Source organism: Pan troglodytes, chromosome 4 (assembly GCF_028858775.2).
Source record: "Pan troglodytes isolate AG18354 chromosome 4, NHGRI_mPanTro3-v2.0_pri, whole genome shotgun sequence".
Taxonomy (NCBI): domain Eukaryota; kingdom Metazoa; phylum Chordata; class Mammalia; order Primates; family Hominidae; genus Pan; species Pan troglodytes.
In genome coordinates, this window is record NC_072402.2 from 42,613,644 (window position 1) to 42,632,938 (window position 19,295).

Consider the following 19,295-nt stretch of genomic DNA (forward strand, 5'->3'; position numbering starts at 1 on the left):
GGCATTAGCTTCCTCCACGTAGCTCTACATGATACACATGATACTTTCCTGGCATCCCTCCCGCCCCCCCATTTTTTGGCATCAACAGTATTCTTTATCTCACACACACACACACACACACACACACACACTCACATACACACACACACACGCAGCTTATTTTGTACCATTTACCCATGTCCTCAGCTTCTTTTGCTGGTTTTTAATGGTCAAGATCCTCTAGTTTAGAACTTTTTGCTAAACTGCTAAGCGGGTCTTACAACCATCCTTAGGGACACCTCCTCTCTGTGTGGAAAAGGTAAGAATACATAAGGAGTCAGATCAACTGGTTTAACACTTAATGAGAAAATGAAAAATTTTTCTGAGGATATGCCCCTTCTCCCAGCATACTGTTGAAGATATTTTGTTTTCTTTGAACAGCTGTATATGATGTGGCTTGGGCCAGTCCTCCGCCCCATACAATTAATCCACCTGCCTTGCCAGAGGTCTCCGAAAATGCTTGTGGGGGAATTCTAGACTACCTGCAAGCTTACCATTGCCCATTGCCACCCAGAAGCCTTGTTGTAGCCTAGCCTCCTCAAGCATGGGCTGGGGCCACTGCTTTGTTCACTTTGAAGACATCCATACCAGAGTCAGTGCAGGGATTGTGCCTGTAAGCTGCAGAGAGCAAAGGAGAGTGTGTATGGCAATCTTTCCAAGGGACAGTGCTTAATGCAAGAGAACATTGATTTCCTGGAGAAAATATGTTGTTTTAAAAACCAGAAACTTTTTTCTTTTTAATTCTAGAGTTTAAAAAAACAACAAAAACCTAGGCCCCACCAGTCCACTGAGCACCAGGAGAGGAACAGGTGTGGGGTGGAGGTGGGTGGGTACAGGCTGAATCTGAGGCCCTGCGGCCTTGCCTGGATCTCCCTGTCCCAGAGGGAGTCAGGCACAGACCAAGGATTCTTATTGCAATTACTCATCAATAATAGACTGGCAAAGAGGGGAGGGCAGAGATTAATTATGGCAGAAGGCAGAAGTGTCTTTGCTTACTTGTCTAGGAATTCCTGTTAAAATAGCTGGAAGACAGATCTTTTCGGCAGCAAAAGGAAGCAACACATTTTTGGAAAGGTCTATAAGAAAGGGCTATTATGAAGGAAAAATAACTGGTTCTCTATTTTTGCTTATTCTTATGCAGAGAGTTTCATATATGTATGAAACTGTGCAAAATTTTGTTCTGTTAGATGATGGACTATGAAGAAAAAAAAATCACAAGCCAAAAGAAAAAAAATCTCCAAAGACTGCAAGAGAAGAAATAATAGTTTGAAATTAAACATTAGATCAGTTTTCATAATTATTTGCATTTTTCTTGTGGGGTAGGAGAGGTTGTGAGAATCAAATAATACAATTTATGTGAAAATGCTTTGGAAAACTTAAAACCTGTATAATGTGTAAGAATTATGATCCCTTTGTGGCTTCTTTCCACATCCTTATTTTTCAAGGAAAAAAAGAAAAGGAAAAACTTCTAAATTTTGGCATATACTTAAATCCCTAAATTAGTTAAGAGAAATTTTTGGCCATATATAAAAATTTATCTTCAAAATTTCCATTCCTATCTATGAAATAAATTAGTTCTTCTAGATATAATAAGGATAAAAGAGATGGCATGTGTTTTCTCTTACTTAGCCAGATGTGTATTTGGACAGATAACTTTCCCTTTCTAAAATAAACAAACCACTGGTGTTTTAAATCTGCTCTTCTAGTCTCTTGCTCTATTTCTTTCCTCTACTTATCTACTGATCATCTATTTAACCTCTAAGCTTTGAAAAGTGGGATTAGTCTGCACTATTTATTGAGCACCTGCTATATTGCAAATCCCTTTACTCCTGCTTTAAATATAAGAAACAAATTAAAGAATTCCTGCCACCAATAAGCACTCGCTATGGAACAACAAGAGCAAGCCATTTTAGCAGGAAACAACGGGGTGGAGGGAAAGTTAGCAAGATATATTTTTTAAATCTCTCCATTAAAACGAGTTCTTTTCATTACCAAAAATCTCCCTAGTGTCTAAATGAAACTAATAATAGCTTCTTGACAATATCTTTCTCGTGTTGCCAATTTACTCACAAAATGACTAAAACGCCTGAGCACCTTTGCCTATGTGGTATGGAGGCAACTCAGTGCCAGAAGTTTCCAGGCACTGTGAATTTGAATTTCTTCCCAAATGTTTACAGCTTTTTACTAATAGATTGAATCCTATCCCTAGCTGCCAGTTTTCTGTGAAGAGCTGAAAAGGAGGAGGGTGATGGTTTGTGATCAGGCCCTCAGATATCATTGTGAACAGAGACAGTCACCTATTCCGAATGAGTTTAGGCTCACATGGGTTTGTGGAGAGTTAAATACAGAGACCCAGTAAAACAAAAACAACAAAAACCCTAGGGCACTTTTTTTCTTTTTGCAGGCTTAAACATTTTATTACAAATAAAAAAATTAAAATTAAACCAGGTATATTTTCCTTGCTAAACTTTTAAATAAATACTTTCCCACTTGCTGAAGTTGTAGTCGCATCTTCAAAATGCAGACAGCAAATCCAGGTTTTGGACCACTGGGGGTGGTGCATAAGCACCCAAGAGTTTTTCTGCATTTATTTCACCTTTAAGTTGTCATTGCTAAGGAACTGCTTCCAAATCACCAAGTTTGGGTCTTGGCGTTTTTTTTGTTTGTTTGTTTGTTTTTTTTTTTTTTTTTTTTTTGTCTCCAGAAGTAACTGGGAGTACAGAGGAGAAAAATAAAATGTTGAGGCATTCTGTGCTCTGTTTTTCTATTTAAGGAATTTACTATTTCTTTGCCTTCCTCCCCCCTTCCTGGCCTCCCTCCCTATCTGCATAGATAGCAGGACTCCAGCAAACTATATCCCACAGGTCTTTTAGAGTTATGTAGGATAGGATCCCTTATTTTAGGGAGTTGGTGGGCGCGGGTTGTTACTGTAACTCTATTCTGTAACTAAAGCTCTGGCATGTAATAAATCTCTCCCCAAAGACTTTTGGATCTTTGATTTGAAAAATCGGATTCCTTTTGTGGAAACAGTTGACAGGAACCTAAAAGGATTAGTTGCATTCCACATAGGATAATTTTTACTGGCAACATTTTGAAACGATTTGGTCCCTTTCAGACCTTAAACAATGTCCAGAAAAATGATCTAACGAGACTTTTATTGTTTTCCTTTGTGTGTGAATCCGCTTGCGCCAACATCTCGATGGGGTTTTGACGGTTTTGCTCCTGAGCAAGGCACTGAATTAATTTCTGATCGCCGTTTCGACTCGGTTAGTTACCTCCTTCGGCCAGGGGCCTGGCGGTGTTTTCCAGGCGTCAGCCCTTGAAATGGCAACGGGAGCGGGAGGCTCGGCCTCTCGGTGGCGCTGTGTCCGGGAGGGACAAGGGGGCCGCTGCCCGCTCGCCCGGGGCCCCGGCAGCTCCGGCGCCTGACGTCGTAGGGGCCGACGAGGCAGCGCGCACGCCCCAAACTGCCATCGTCAAACGCTCCCGGGGCCCTCCATCCACGGGAATGAGACGCGGAAAGGGAGATAATTCGGCTTCTCTGTCTCCTCCAACCGCCCCCCTCCTAAAGCCCCAAGCACAAAGCCGAGAGCGGCCCGCCTTCCCCTCGCAGAAGGCCGCCGAGCTGCTGCGAGCCAGTCGCGGGCCACGGCGCCCCCCGCCCCCCAGCCTTCTCCACTGTTTATTTTGTTGTCAGCGGACTTATCAAGATGTTAGTTTGCTGGAGGTTCTGACCTGCCCGGGCGCTTTGGCGGCTCGGCTCGGGCTTTCCCCTCTGTTTTTACACCTGCATAAACTCCACCGCACTCCCCTGTCTGATTTATAGCCCAATTAAAGGTTCAGTGTTCTCCAAGCCACCCGGGCTGCTCCCTTCCCCGCCTCCCGCCGGCTGCGGCGAGCGCAGGAATGCGCGAGGCCGCGCCTGAGGCCGGGCCGCGGCCGAGGCGGTTCTGCGCCCAGCGACCCTCAGGAGCGGCGGCGCGAATGAACGGCCTGCGCCCGGAGAAGGGCAGAGAAACCTCGGGCACATCACCCAACAGCCGCGAGCAGAAAGGCCGCGTCCCCAGCCCAGAGTGATTTCCTTCCTGGGGTTTCGGCCTGAGTGGGACGAGGCGCTCCCCCGACAGCACGCGAGGCCGGGACGGGAGGGCGCTGGGAGCTGCCACGTGGCGCAGCCCGACGCGGAGGCCAGGGGTCCGGCCGCTACGCCGCGCCTCCCCACGATTTTCCGGGTGAGGAAGGGGCGGCCGCGGGGCCCGGCGGAGCGGAGAGGCTCCGGGCTGGGGCGGGAGGCCGTGCCCGCTCCACCGCGGCCCTACCTTCCCGCCCGCCTCGCTCGGCGAAGGCCGGAGACCGCGGCCTGGAGACGCTCCCCGGGGTAGCGGGTGCTTCCAGCTGCCGGGCTCCGGCTGTGGGCGGGAGGCGCGGGGGGTCAAAGACCGCCCAGCCTGCGATCAGGCCAGAGCCCAGCGCGGGCTTCGGCTCCAACTTCCTTCTTTGCGGCCTTTTCTTTACGCAGAGAATAAGCGGCAACCCAGCCGAGATTGGCAGCATTGAGCATCTTCCTAACCCAACTCTGTCTTCTTTCCATCTATCAATCCACCTTTCTAATTAGACTAATTAGGAGCGCTCTGGAGTGTCGCTAGGCCCAGGGACTGAACCGCTTAGGGGTTGTGAAAAGACGCCTGAATGGCCTCGCTGGGGGCCGGGCGGGGGCCTTTGCGACCCATTCAGCACAGAGTAACAGTGGCTACATTTATCCCTGGCCATTGAAAAGAGGCTCGATTAAAACGTTTGGGAACTAATGCCACCCTGCATCCCCTCTCTAATTAGAGGAGCCCAGGGCGAAGGCGAGAGCGCCCGGGACCCCGCAGACACTAGTTCTGTGCGCTACTGCTTTCCGCCCTTTCAGCACAGCCGATTTCCTTCCCCGAGACAAAAGTCCGCCACCTCCCCACCTGTTGCCCGGTCCTCGCTTTCCCACCCATCCCGAGCCCCTTCGCCCTCATCCCAAGCTGAAGGCCCCGCCAACTGCGTTACAACGCACAGCCCAGACGTTGGGGGCAGCGGAGTGGAAAAAAGGCGCCTAGTTCCCTCCTTCTGTCTTGGAAAGCATCCTTTTGCATTCGGTAGGCTACACATTTTCCTCTCCATCTGTCTTCCGTATTTCTCACATACTTACCAGCTCCTCCCTCTCCCCGTCCTCACTTTTAGCAACATGGAATTTCCAAGTAAGCATTTGGGAATGAGAGGAAAGTGGGTCGGGTGCCATCCTGAAGTCACTATCTTGGCCAAACATTATGCTGTAGGAGTTCCTCGCTTGCGTAAATAATGTGTATTTTTTGTTACCAGTTTTTTTTTTTTTTAAGAAATGTGTGTGGAGCACCTACTGTGTGACTAGACAGACAGATTCTTACTATACTCCTCAGTCTTCTTCCTTCCCTCTTAAGTCCATCTCCAAATCTGTCTTAAGAAGTTAAACCTGACTTGGTTCAATTCCTTAGGCAAGCTGTTGATTCTGTCCCCATAGTTTATATGTAGATGTATTTTTTCTTTGTCTTTTTCATGGCTCATGAGAAAGAACTGCAGACACAGGATAACAGGGAAGCAAAAGAGAAATAGTAGACATATTGCAACTACAGATTTTGTGTGCGGAGGGCGTTGTTTGTTCATTTTGTTGATGAGAAGTTATCTAATATTTTTACAAAAATTTGAAACAAACTTTGCCCTAAAATAAAGGTGACCGAAAGGGGTTTGATTTCCTCTCTCTCTCTCTCTCTGTCTCTCTCTCTCTTCACCCCCCCCCCATCCCCTTCATCCTTCTTTTTGGAAAAGAGCCAGATGTACAAAGAAGTATCATCAGGTCACTGTTCTTGATCTTGTTAATTTAGAAAATAGAACCTCAGCAAAAGATGCTATTAACTAAATGTCAACCCACAGCATGCAAAATTCCTTGGATCCAAACTTCAAAAAAAGGAATGAAAGATGTCATGTGAGTGAAAGGAATCATGGAATTTTTAAAGGCCTAAACTGATCTTAATAGGGTTTTATTGCTTCCACACTCTGCTTCACAATATTTTAATTTCACAGTTACAGTATGCATGACATTGCACCATAAATCTAACTAGTTTAGAACCTGGGAGGGGCAGAGAAGAGGAAAGAGGTGAGAAAAGCAGTTCATTTGCATTGGAGAAAATGACAATTTGTAAGATGTAAAAATTCCTGGAAACTTTGAGAGGAAAAACCAAAATCGATTCTGCCTGTGATGTTATCACCAAACCTCTTATTTTTTTCATTTCAGTTGTTAGCTTAACTTTTAATTAAAGAATAACATAGATACAATAAAGTATCCAACTCCTAGTGTACATCTTGGTGAATTGTCCATATATATGCACCTGTGTAGCCACCAGAGGTACAGAGTATTTTAAACACCCCAGAAAACTCCTCTGTGCCTGTATCCAATAAATGTCATTCCACTTCCAACCACTGTTCTCATTTCTCTCACCACAGGTTAGTTTTACATGTTTTTGAACTTCATATAAATGAAATTATACAATATGTATGGAGTCTCTTGATTGACTTTTTTTTTTTACTCATCAGTATGTTTGTGATATTCATCTGTTCAAACTCCTATTTATAGAATAATATAAATGATAAGTCAATTTAGATAGATAAAGAATGGGAAGCAAATGCTGGAAAGCTTTATCTTAACCTGAAATTAAAACATATGACCCTCCTCAAACCCCAACATTTCATTATCAACTAACAGAGGTAATTTTATGATTATAAGTAAATAAAATGAAATGATTTACACATAGTAACTGCTAGTTACATCATTTTCAAGATGCAGTTGTGGGTAAATGTAAGTGGAGCAGAAGCCACAAGCTGTTTTGTAATTGGATTCTTTTCCTCCTTGCCGTTTCATTCCCTAAGACTAGTAGTAAGCACTTTGGGCCTCTTCACAAAGAGTGGCATGAACTTGAGGGGGAAAGTAAATTGTATCCTGTGTGTTCCACCTCAGCCGTGCAAGTACTTAATGCAACAGCCTCTCAAGGGCACTTTGAATTCTGTTTGAAGTAAAGTGATCATTTTGCAACTAACATAGCAGTCTCTACTTTGTCTCATCTATGGGTCACCATACAGACCTATTAACTTTGAACAGAGCAAACCTGCAGAATTATGATTGTGCTGTTCACTCCTAGCATCCCCAGAAATCCACCCACAAAAGCCAGCCACAAAGCCAGAATTCACAGTAGAATTTATGCTGCGAGTGACCAACCAGAGGCAACCAGTGCAGCCCAACATTAGTCCTCCTTCCCTCAACAGAAACAGAAGGCAGCCAATAGGACTTTTTTTTTTTCCAGGAAGGACAATATTTTTAGACAAAGGCATGTTTATGACGTGGGAGAAATTATAAGGGCAGGTGGAAGAGCCTGAAGTGAGTTTTTGGTCACTTATGCTGGACATTGGTAAAAGAAGTGATGAACACATCTTTTTATAATTTTAAAGCTAAAAATCAATATAAAATAAGGCTTGAAGTTCATACCCAGGAAGACAATGTGAAGGCAAAAATCCATCTCTATTGAATTATCATAAGACCAAATACATTGAATCAGCAATTTCCAAAAATAATTAGAACTACCGACCTATTAGAATAGCTAAAATAGCAATAATACCAAATGCTAGCAAGAATGCAAAAAACCTGGATCTCTCCTACATTATTGATGTGAATGTAAAGTGGCACAGTCACTCTGGAAAATAGTTTGTCAGTTACTTACAAAATTAAATACGCACTTACCATTCAGCCCAGCCACTATGTCCTAGGGCATTAATCCCAGAGAAATGAAAATTTATGTTTGCGGAAAAACCTGTACATGAATGTTCATAGTAGCTTTATTTGTAACAATAAGAAGAAAGAAAGAAAAAAGACAACCCATATGTCCTTCAGTGGTGAAACTCTGGGATATTCATGCAAAGGAATACTACTAAGGAATAAAAAGAAATAAACTACTGATGTGCACAACAAATAGAATCTCAAGGGCAATACAGGGAAAACAGTCCACCTCAAATTGTTACATACCGCATATTTCCATTTATGTAACATTCTCAAAATGACAAAACTGTACATATGAGAACAGATTGGTGGCCTACACAGGACAGGGAAAGGGTGGGGGTCCGAATGTAAGAGTGGACCAGGAATGAGTTCCTTTGTATTGATGGAAGAGTTCTCTACCTTGTTATGGTGCTTACTTGAATTACACATGGGATAAAACTACATAGAACAGTACACACATGAATGCATGTAAAACTTGGCAAAAACTGAGTAAGGCCTGTAGTGTACTTAACAGGGAAAATACGGTGGGGCGCGGTGGCTCACGCCTATAATCCTAGCACTTTGGGAGGCTGAGGTGGGCGGATCACAAGGTCAGGAGATCGAGACCATCCTGGCTAACACGGTGAAACCCCGTCTCTACTAAAAATAAAAATACAAAAATTAGCCGGGCGTGGTGGCAGGCGCCTGTAGTCCCACCTACTCGGGAGGCTGAGGCAGAGAACGGCATGAACCCGGGAGGCGGAGCTTGCAGTGAGCCGAGATCACACCACTGCACTCCATCCTGGGCAACAGAGCAAGACTCCGTCTCGGGGGCGGGGGGGAAAAACAGTGACATACAATGTCAATTTCTGAGCCGGACATGGTAGCTCATGCCTGTAAGACACGGTAGCTCATGCCTGTAATTCCAGCACTTTGGGAGGCTGAGGCCAGTGGATCGCTTGAGGCCAGGAGTTCAAGACCAACCTGGTCAACATGGTGAAGCCCCTGTCTCTACTAAAATTACAAAAATTAGCCGGGCATGGTGGTGGGCATCTGTAATCCCAGCTACTCAGGAGGCTGAGGCAGGAAAATTGCTTGAACCTGGGAGGGGGAGGTTGCAGTGAGCTGAGATCACGCCAGTGCACTCCAGCCTGAACAACAGAGGGAGACTCTGTTTCAAACAAAAACAAAGACAAACAAAAAATACACACACACGCACACAAAAAACAGTGTTATATAATGCCTGTTTCCTAGTTTTGATATTGTATTGCAATTACATGTCGCCACTAGAGAAAGCTGGGTGAAGGGTGTATGGAACTCTATTTTTGCAACATCCTATGAGTCTATAATTATTTTTTAAAATAGTTAAAAGAAGGTACAGGATCCTTCAGTTTCTGTGTCATTAATAAAACTCCACTGATGGCAAGTGCTTTCATTGTCTTTTTCAATAATTAATAAGGGTAATTATCTAGCTCTGTCCTTGCAACAGGTACTTTATAAACAAAGTTTAAAAGACTGATAATTTTCAATTGCATTTTCTATCAATAAGCCCCATCATGAAAACTTTTTGAAATGCAAAAAAAAAAAAAAAAAAATTGCCCATTCATTTGAAAAACTTTGTTCTTTGAAGGTAGATTTAATTTTGCAAATGGCCAAATGTCACTGAGTCAAATATGTTGAATAAAGTGGATGAACAAATTTAGTAAAAACAAACAAACAAACAAAAACTAACATATCCTTGAAGATTTATCATCTTGTGTGTCTTGTAAACTGGTTACAAAAGGAGAGTTCTCAAGATGTCCTCAGGAATGGCAGTATCATTGATATTGGTGTGCTCCCAGGGTGATTGCTTAGAGAAGAACATTCCTGTAAGTTTGATGAAGGGTGAAAAAAAATTGCATCACTTTTTAGTCATGCTTTAAAGATGGTTCCTGAATATATATATGGCTTATTTTAGAAGTAGTATATTAAACAAGGTATCAAATGTTTAAAAGATAGCATTTATTAATCTTTTTCTAAGACAAAGCAATATACATTATCTTAACTATTTTATAATTTTGAACTACTGCAAGTGAATTTTTTTATTTTTTATTTTTGAGACAGAGTTTCACTCTTGTTGCCCAGGCTGGAGTACAATGGTGTGATCTCGGCTCACTGCAACCTCCGCCTCCATCCTGCCTCAGCCTCCCGAGTAGCTGGAATTACAGGCACCTGCCACCATGCCCGGCTAATTTTTTGTATTTTTAGTACAGATGGGGCTTCACTGTGTTGGCCAGGCTGGTCTCGAACTCCTGACCTCGTGATCTGCCCACCTCAGCCTCCCAAAGTGCTGGGATTACAGGCGTGAGCCACTGTGCCCGGCCATGCAAGTGAAATTTTTAAAAACTACACATAATTAACTCCCTTTTCCCTCTACCAAAGCATAAGGGTGACTCAGCCAGTACTACCACCAATTAAGTAGCAAAAAGTCTCTAATGATGAAGAGCATGTTCAGTCTTTGTGCTCAATAGGAATATGGCACAGGTTTAATACAGATCCCGCCCATGAGATCTGGCCTGCCGATCTGTAAGTGGACCATGACATAAAACAATCTAAATTCCTACTGTAAACATTCCAAATCATGAGTGACTGGGTTTCAGACAAGTTTCAAGCCCTGATGCCAACGTTTTAACCATGGTACTTGTTCCTTTCCTCGAATGTTTTATTGCTTTATTATTTTATTTCCACTAGGAATTGTGGAGTTATAAATATTATTAGTGGTTTACCGCTTTTGCACACATGTAGACTATTATTTTTGGAGATTTATATGTGGAGAAAGAGACTGGCCTCTTTCATTGCACCCATTCATCTACCTGCTCACATAGATGGGCTCCTGTCTATTTAAAGAATTCAGAAGAGACCACACAGATTCTAAGAAACTTGAGCAGAAGAACTACATTGTGAGTAGCTGACAAAATGGTTTTATTATAGAAAAATCTCTAGTAATGATATTAAATTTTTGTTCTTCTTTTGCTTGAAAACAGTTTATTTTTAAAAAGCAACGTATGATACATTACTTTGCTCTACAATATCCTTACATAAATTCTTAGAAAAATTATGAATATTTTCATTTAACAAGTCAATAAAATATATGAAAAATTAATAACAAAGAAAAACCACTTCTTATAAAATGCTATAAAAAGTGTCAAAAATTGGGCATTTATTTTGAGATTCTTGGATCTGTATAACATTATAGCCATAAAGTAGAATAAGGGTTGAAAAAAATACAAATAAACTTCACCTTAAAATACTTATATTGTAGGCTGGGTGTGTTGGCTCATGCCTGTGATCCCAGTGCTTTGGGAGGCTGAGGCAGGAGGATTGCTTGAGGTCAGGAGTTTGAGACCACCCTGGGCAACACAGCAAGACCTCCATCTCTTAAAACAAAAACAAAAACAAATGATCAAGGGGAACCAAAGACCCAGATTTAATCATCTATTCATTCTTTCTTTTATCGTGAGCACCTACTGTGTGCCAGGCATAGTGTGATGTGGATACAAAAATATTAGACATCTGGTTGGAGGTGGCGAGATATGTATACTCACCGAAATACAACAATTCTTGATGTGTTGTCATAGAAATACGAGCTGATTGACAGGATTGACAGAGAAAAATAACTATCTGGGAGGGATAGAGAAAGCTTCCCAGAGGAGGTAATATTTTAGATGACCTTTGAAGAAGGAACAGAAATTAAACTTGTAAATAGAATGTATAAAAAATAGCAGCATAATTCTCACATCCTGTCATTCACCAAGTATAGTTAATTCTTCCTCTGCAAAAACTCACCTTTTCTCCCTTCTGCACTCCCACTGTTATCGTCAAAGATTGGGCACCTTTTACCCTATTCCTGTACCACTGAAATACCTTTTTCTCTCTGGTCTCCTTACCTCTAGTCTTCCCATTGCCCAATATATGCAGCAGACTAAAACTTTGCAAAACATCTTTATCATGCTACACTTCTGCTTAAGAAGTGAAAGTGATTCTCTATTGATTACATGAAGAAGTCTTAAGTTCATCTTATGTTCAAGACCTTTTGCAACTGGGCCAAACTTACTATCCCAGCCAACACGACAATTTTCCTGCAATTTGTACTATTGATGTTATAGTCCATATCTGTAAGACCTTTTCCTCCTTACTCTGTAGTCTTCATAAGACCCTACTAAGACTTTTTTCTTCTTCATGAATACTATTACCCCATAAAAGCTACCACTACATAGGTAACATGTATGGAGTACTTTAGGCTAGGTTCTATGTTAAGTATGTGACATAAATTAGTTCATTTAATTCTCACAGCCATCCTACAAGGTTTTTAAGAGAGAAACACTGGGCCAGGCATGGTGGTGCACACCTGTAATCCCAGCACTTTGGGAGGCCAAAGTGAGAAGATCCCATGGGCTCAGGAGTTTAAGACCAGCCTGGGCAATGCAGTAAGACCCCATCTCTACAAAAAATTAGCTAGGTGTGTAGGTGCAAGCCTGTAGTCCCAGCTACTTGGGAGGCTGAGGCAGAAGGATGGCTTGAGCTAAGGAGAAGATTGAGGCTGCAGTGAGCTATGTTCACTCCATTGCACTCCAGCATGGGTGACAGAGTGAGACCCTGTCTCCAAAAAAACAAAAAAACAGAAAAAAAACAAAAAATAAAAACAAAAAAAGAAGGAATCACTGAAGCATGAGGAGGTTAAGCAGTTTACCATTGTCATATATCTGTAAGTGGATGAGCTAGAATTCAAATCCAGGTGGCTGGATTCTTGAGCCTGGGTGCTGTTACTCTTATTTGCCCCCAGTGAAGGACTCATTTCCCCAATCCCTAGCAATTTTTTATGTGGACCACTACTTACGTGGTATTAATTCTATATGAGCGTTTGTGAAGTGCCAATCTTTACTCAGTCTACTATTAAGTTTCCACTATATTTCAAGCTACTTAAAAGTAAGGCCATGCCTTGTAATTCTTTACATTTCCATAATTCCATGTACATAATTAGCACTGAATAAATATTTTGACTGATTAATAAATTGACTGATTTACCAGGTGAATGATGTGGATAAAATAATTTGGAGTCCATTGGCTTTGTCTACTTACCCAAAAGCAAAACAGTAAAGATAAGAAATTGCTCTAACCATAAATGTTGGCCTAATGGATCTACACTGTCCAACTAGAACAGTAGGGTTGTACTAATTCACCCTTTCAGATACCTGGCATTCGCACTGCTATGTTGGATGACTGCTGATTGCTCTGACCAAAAGTTATAGACTAGTATAGATGTACAGTCATGGGTTGCTTAACAATGGGGTTATGTTTTGAGAAATTTGCTGTTGTGTGAACATAATAGGGTGTACTTACAGAAATGTAGATGGTATAGTCTACTACACATCTAGACTATATGGTGCAGCCTACTTAGGCTACAAACCTGTTCGGTATGGCTATACTGAATACTGTAGGCACTTGTAACACAAAGGTAAGTGTACCTAAACATATCTAAACACAGAAAAGACACAATAACAATAAAGCCTAATCATCTTATGGGATCAATATCTGTCTGTTAGTGGTGGTCTGTCATTGACTGAGACATTGTTATGGATGCATAATTGTACTAGGTATCAGAGCTTAGATGTGAACCCAGATCTTCCATCTCCAGAGCCTGTATTCTTTCTTATGACACTGTGGAGGCCTCCCAAAGATGAAGAGTTTGAAATGATGGTAAAGAGACCAGAAGGAACACAAATGGGGAGGACATGAGATTTTGCATAGCATTCCATGGTTATGATGCTAACTCACTTCAGTTTGCATTCCTACTAGAAGGACCTAGTACATATAATTAGCTATTCTTAGCCACCTTATACTTTAGGAGTACAGTTGTGGCCATTACAATATTTTTTGGGTGGGGGGCAGGGAGTGGTAAAGAGTATAAGAAGAACCCTTTTAGAGAATTAAGGTATATTAGTAAGTCTGGCATTTGTACAACTGAATGAAGTTTCTACTGCTGATTAGCTTTTCTGAAGCTTTGTTTAGTTCCTTTTGGCCTCACAACATGTAAAGTACTAGGCTTTGGGGTTAGGTGCATGAGGTTCACTAGGTTGAAAAACTGAAATCCCAGGTGAAGAAAAACTAAAATTCTCTTCTAGATTTGCCACATGATGTACCCTCATAAGCTGTCTCCTGGTTTACGTTGCAAATCATCATCATTAAAACCATGAGCAGTAGCAAGTATTCCCATGACTGGGATCCTGGTCTTGTAAGAGGGGAATTGGGAGGCCCAGCAGCTCTGCTCCCCTTGTTTTTAAGGCAATACTTCTCAAATTTTTAAGATGCTCAGAATAATCTGGTGGGCTTCTTAGAACACAGCATACTGGGCCTCAATCCTAGAGTTTCTGACTCAGTAGATCTTGAGTAGGCCTGGAAATCTGCAGTTCTAACAGGTTCCTGAGTCCCCCACAGATACCAAGGTATGACTGCAGATAGAAAGGTAGGTAGATGAGAGGTAATTTATTAGGGAAGTTGGCTCACATGGTTATGCAGGCTCAGAAATCCCACAACAAGCCGTCCAAAAGCTGGAGACCCTGGATGCCAGTACCATGGCTCAGTCTAAATCTGAAAGCTTCAGAACTAGGGGAGCTGATGGTTTAATTCTCAGTCTGAAACCAAGGGCCTGAGAACCTAGGGGGCTGCTGGTTAAGTATTAGAGTCCAAAGGCTGGAGAGCCTGGAGTTCTGATGTCCAAGAGCAGAAGATGGATGTCTCAGCTCCAGGAGAGAGAGAGAGGAAACCACCTTTCCTCTGCTTTTTTTTGGTTCTTTCTGGGCCTCTAGGTGATTGGGTGGTGCCTGTCCACATAGAGGGTGGATTTCCCCCCACTCAGTTCACAGACTGCCAGTCTTCTCTGGAAACACCCCAACAGACACACCCAGATATAATGTGTTACCAGTTCTCTAGGTATCCTTAATCTAGTCAAGTTGACACCTAAAATTAACCATCACAGGAAGTATACCACTAATAGTCACCAGTGATACAGAAGGCAGCTACTGACATGCTCCCAGTGATGCACACCTCTTGGAATTCAAACCGTGTGTAATCCCCTCCCCTCGAGTGTGAGCAGGACCTAGTCACTTTCCTCCAACAAAGAAAATACAGCCAAAGTGATGGGGTGTCACTTACATGATCAGGTCACGAGAGACTGTGTCTTCCACCTGGCTAGTACTCTCTCGCCCACTTGCATGCTAGCACTGATGCAGCCAAGTGACATGTTGTGAGATGATCTACCTAGAGGCCCACATGGGAATGAACCTAGGGAGGCGAAGCCTCCAGCCAACAGCCCTGGAAGAAATGAGGCCTCAGTCCACCAGTCAACCAGCACGGAACTGATTCCTGCCACTAAGCAGATGAGTGACCTCAGAAATGGACCCTTCCAATTCAAGCCTTGAGATGACTGTAGTCATGCAAGAGACCCAGTTAGGGGATCCAGCCAAACCGTGCCCAGCTCCTGACCCATAGAAACTGTGAGATAATTAATGTTGTTTTAAACTGCTAAGTTTGGGGGTAATCTATTATACCACAATAGATAACTAGCTAGGCAGGAGAACAGCAGTGGGGAGACTTGAGAAAAACTGCCTTAGTGTGAATGATGAGAACCTTCATGTAACGAAGCTATTCTGGGCACTGTACAGAACCAGGTCAAGAGTCTTTATTCTCTGGGGTTTGAATTATTTATGTTTTACTTAGAGAATCATCTTTAAATGGGAATGTTTATTTAGGTATCCTATTGCTAATTCTCAGAAGTTCTCATTTTGCACTATAACAATAGCTATATGGAAAACAAAATCCTAATGGAGTAAACAAATTCCATTTGTTACTCTGTCTTGTAACCACACACTTAAGCATCTAAGTGTCATGAGTATTTTATAATAAATTCACATCTCTTAAGAAGCAAGTTCATATAGGTAGATAGAAGCTTAAAATGCTCATCTTTAACATAATTTAAAATTTAAAGGAAATAACCAAAAGGATCATTTCAAATTCACATGTTATAAATGCCGCTGTATTTATTTAGGTAGGTTTTTTATGGTAGAGAAAGAGATCAAAGGAAATATGTGTAATGTTTTCCATTTTGTCAACATATCTCGACAGATCTATTAATACAAATCAGTACTATAATTCTATCATAAAAGACAAATAGATTATTGGATATTTTTTACAATGACTACATGACTTTTGTGGATTAAAATCAGGATGATCTAAATATTAGTAGATTCATTTATGTGGAGGAAAAGTTACAAATCATTCACTTAAAAATTGGCTTTGTGCCCACATTCTAGAGGCACACTAGGGAGAGCTGTAGCTGCACTGCTAATGTCTACACAGAGTGAATTTCAGAACATAATTTATGTAGATGAAGTGTGCAGAATGTTTTTATTTGTTCTACATCTCACTGTCTCACCTCTGCATGAACTTCCCAAACCCAGATCTACTCCAAATATTCTTACTCCCCTTCTCCACACTTCCCTCCAACGTGTTTGCTTTGGCAACTTTCATGTTCTTACAAACAATTCTCCCAAGGAAATCAATCACTCTTGCACCCAAAGAGAAATACTGTACGCTCAATGCGATGACAAAATGAAACATGTCTGAGGCAAACCATGTGTTCCCGCGTGTCCGGGATTATGCTATTTGCACAAGGAACATGTTCCTAATGTGTTTGGCTTCTGTTACCCCTTGTGATTGCAACTTTCATTGTCTTTTGGAATTTATGATTTCAGAAGCAACTGCTTGGATTCATCTAATGGGACACTTTTGGAATGTGAAGCCTGGGGGATTCACTGGGCAATGTCATTCTGTTCTTTTCAGGCAAATCTGGCCCATATAAGGATACCTGTTGTTTAAGGAATTGTGGGGAATTGATTCTGTTTTGGCACCCCAGACAAATGGCTTACCTAAATGACATGGATCCATCATACTTTGAAAGTTCTTCAGTTCATCAATGACGTTATTTGGGAAGAAATACTTTCTGGCAAGTGAGTGAGGCAATGTCATTTCAGAAAAGAGGTTTTCTGGCCAGGCACGGTGGCTCACACCTGTAATCCCTTTGGGAGGATTTGGGAGGCCGAGGAGGGTAGATCACCTGAGGTTAGGAGTTAGAGACCAGCCTGGCCAACATGGTGAAACCCCTTCTGTATTAAAAATACAAAAATTAGCCAGCCGTGGTGGTGCCCGCCTGTAGTCCCAGCTACTCAGGAGACTGAGGCAGAAGAATTCCTTGAACCTGGGAGGTAGAGGTTGCAGTGAGCCGAGATAGTGCCATTGGACTCTAGCCTGGGTGACACAGTGAGACTCTGTTCCAAAAAAGAAAGAAAAAAAAAAAGACCTTTTCTGTGGTGCTCTCCTCAGAGGTACTCAAGGTACTTGACCAAATTCAAATTTGTCCCTCAACTTGGCAGCATATTTAATTAGAAGAGAGGAACCACTATTGCCAGTTCCATTTTTATAAGCATAAGACCCATGAGCTAACCAAATCCCTGTCCTGTTCTCTTTGTTCTGAATGAAGGATATCTACTTCCTTACACCAAAGATTGTCATAGTAGGAGGCTGATTCTGGCCCATTTGGCCTTTTACCCGGGTTTCTGCACTGTCTTCCACTGGAGTTCTTCAGTAAGCCCTGGGTTCATTTCTTGCCATGACTCCACCTACCTACTGGGGACCGTGGGAAACTCTGTTCCATTTAAGTTTTTTTTTTTTTTCTATATCTCATTAGTCTTAGATTTTTTAGAATGACAAATGGGGTGAGTAAATTTTCCCAGTCTGGTGCCTAATATATTAAAAAATTAAATACATAAGAATTAGAACCATCAATCACTCCCATTGTAGCAAATGAAATGACACAGGCTCAGGGAAGGCACACAACAGAATCCAGTCACAGGTGATGGAAAGAGGCCTTAGTTTAAAAGAAACAGGGAGGCAATAATTAATTCATTGTTGAGAATGGAAATATAATTCTACCCAGTAAGGAAAGTGTTGATACTCAAAATCTTATTCTTCTATTAAGAGAACTGTGGTCCCAGGGGCATTGAAATTAACATTTAGAGTCATCCCTCATAGACACTGGGGGACACTGTATGCATGAAGAGGGGCCTATGTATGGTGCATGGTTAAGATCACAGGCTTGGGAATACATATGCCAATGATTGGAGACCAGCCCTGCCACATAATAACCCGGTGGATAAACTATTTAACTTCCCTAAGCCACAGTGTTCTCATTTGTAAAATGGGCAATAATAATATCTACCTCATAGGTTTATCGTGAAAAGTATGCAATATAATGCATGCAAAGCACTGGCAGATGATACAGGCTAAATCAGTGTTAGCTGCTGTCATTATCATGATCATCATTACATTATCACTGTTACTGATATGACATTCTAGTCAAGGCCATGGAATATATATTAATCCATGTATATATTATATAAATTGTATATATGTAAATCCATATATACATTATTTAAAAGTAACTTATGCTACTAAACAAAGATGGTCAAAGTAAGTGCTCTAAAATTTTTTTTTAAGGGGAATAAGGGACTGTAAAAAGGAAGACAGAGAAAGCTTCAAAGAGTAGGTGGTCTCTTTGCAGGGCCTTGGTCTGGTCTGGGCCTTGAAGGTGGGGTGGAAATTGCCATCCCGTGTTCCATCCACCAGCTGCACTGCACTGACACAGCAGTGCCTCTCTGTTACAGACTGAACGTTTGTGCCCCCAACTCCAAACTCATGTATTGAAGTCCTAACCTCCAATGTCATGATATTTGGAAGTGGGGCCTTTGGGAAGTAATTAGGTTTAGATGAGGTCATGACAGTGGGCCCCCCATGATAGGATTAGTATCCTTACAAGAAGAGGAAGAGATTAGAGCTCCCTCTCCCTGCATTATGAAGACACAGCAAGCAGGTGGCTGTCAGCAAGCAAGGAGACTAGAGCCCTCACCAGGAGCCAAATTTGTCAGCACCTGGATGTTGGACCTCCCAATTTTCAGAGCTGTGAGAAATAAATGTCTGTTGGTTAAGCCATCCAGTCTATTGTTTAAGCCATCCAGTCTATGGTATTTTGTTATAGCTGCTTAAGCTGACAAAGACACTCTCATATGAGGTGAGGGGAGCATCAGAAACCTCAGCCTCCGCATGGGAATATGCCACCTTCCAGGGAGGCAATCTCATTGGTTTACTGGGCTCCAGCCTCTTTATTGTTGTCTTTCTACTGACTGGTAGGAGTAAAGTGTCCTCTTTTGGCTGGGTCACTAAATAAAGGAAATTTAGGTTGGAATTATTGAAACCCATTCTCTTCTTTGATTCCAAAGAATTTAAGTTCCTCAGCTGTGATTTTTTTTTTCTGGTTTGCTGAAATTTTTACTTTCCTTATTCCCCTCATTTC